A 1,688-nucleotide genomic window follows, 5' to 3' on the forward strand; every position below is an offset into this window, starting at 1 on the left:
TCTTGTCTTTCTTTTTCTTTACTCTTTCTTTTTTTTTTTGAGACAGAGTCTCACTCTTGTTGCCCTGGGTAGAATACCATGGTGTCATAGCTCACAGCGACCTCAAACTCTTGGGCTTAAGCAATTCTCTTGCCTCAGCCTCCTGAGTAGCTGAGACTACAGGTGTGTGTCTCTTCTATTTTTTAGTAGAGACAGCGTCTCTCACCAGCCTTGGCCTCCCAGAGTGTTAGGATTACACGCGTGAGCCACTGTGCCCACACATTTGCATTTCATCTGCAAATTTTCTGTTTATAACTTTTGCAAAGTTCTCTGTTCTTATTGAGAAATAGAAATTCTTTATACAATATGGGTGCTACTTTTGTCTGAGAGAGATACATAATCTATTTAAATATACAAATAAATACATATATACAGATAAATTATATATATATATCTGCCTGCAGCAGATGCTGGGGTACACCACCCAGATGACCCCTTCAGAAATGAAGCACTTATGCTTGCTTTAGCAGCACATATAGAAAAATTCAAACGACACAGAGAAGATTAGCATGGCACCTCTGCAAGCATGACATGCAAATTCATAAAGCATTCCATATTTTTCTGTAATAAATGAAAACTTCTCAAGTTTTGCTAAAGATCCCAACACATTTTATTTATTTTTATTTTTTTATTTTTTTTTTTTTTGGACAGCATCTCACTATGTCACCCTCGGTAGAGTGCCATGGCATCACAGCTCATAGCAACCTCAAACTCTTGGACTTACATGATTCTCTTGCCTCAGCCTTCCAGGTAGCTGGGCCTATAGGCTCCTGCCACAACACCCAGCTACGAACACATTTTAGATGGATATTGAACCCCAGGTCATCTCAACTCAAAACAGAGCTTCTCCAAGACACATTGTAATGAACTTATCCAAAGTCAAAATGAAAGAGAAAATTCTATAGGCAGGCAGGAATAAGTGCCAGCTGACCTATGGGGGCATCATTAGGATGGCAGCAGACTTCAGCTGAAACTTTCCAAACCAGAAGAGCATGGTCATCCACCTTCAACATTCTTTAAACAATTTTCATCCCAGAATTCTGTATCCTCTAAACTACGTTTCGAAATTGATGGAGAAATCAAATCTTTTGCAGATATACAAACACTGAGGAAATTCTCCACAAGAAGACAAGCTCTGCAGGAAAAACTTAGACCTATTCTCAACACTGGCCATCACAGTGAAACCACCAAGAAAGTAAACACTCAAAAGCTAAAGGTCAAAACTTAGCTTCCACAATGGCACAAAGGATAACCTACACAATAAACTTTCACAAAATAAGATGAATAGAATTCCACCTCACTTATCAATTCTCTTAATAAATGTCAATGGAGAGGCAACCAAGCCAGGAACCAAAGAGCTGCAGTCTTGGGATCTCCAAGACCTTCACTGGAAATTTCCAAGTCAAGGTGACTTTCAAAGAAGTACGGATTAGGGGTGTGACTTCACTCCTAGATTCTGTTAAAAACTCAGTTGGGCTCGGCTCCTATAAGGAGAAACTTTGGTCCCAGCCAACACATCACCTGGAAGTCTGCAGACAAGTAAGCTGCCCTATCTCTTTCTTTTTTTTTTTTTTTTTTTTTTTTTTGAGACAGAGCCTCAAGCTGTCCCCCTGGGTAGAGTGCCGTGGCATTACAGCTCACAGCAACCT

The 1,688-nt window shown here is 40.0% G+C and overlaps 1 non-coding gene across 1 annotated transcript; it reads left to right on the forward strand.

Annotated features, from left to right (window-relative positions):
• The first annotated feature begins 497 nt into the window (after nucleotides 1–497).
• LOC111727641 lies at nucleotides 498–600 on the forward strand. The gene has a single exon (XR_002775139.1). It is a non-coding gene; the product is annotated as a U6 spliceosomal RNA (small nuclear RNA).
• The last annotated feature ends 1,088 nt before the right edge of the window (nucleotides 601–1,688 follow it).

Source organism: Otolemur garnettii, unplaced genomic scaffold, assembly GCF_000181295.1.
Source record: "Otolemur garnettii isolate 467f Iridium unplaced genomic scaffold, OtoGar3 scaffold00115, whole genome shotgun sequence".
In the NCBI taxonomy this organism is placed as follows: domain Eukaryota; kingdom Metazoa; phylum Chordata; class Mammalia; order Primates; family Galagidae; genus Otolemur; species Otolemur garnettii.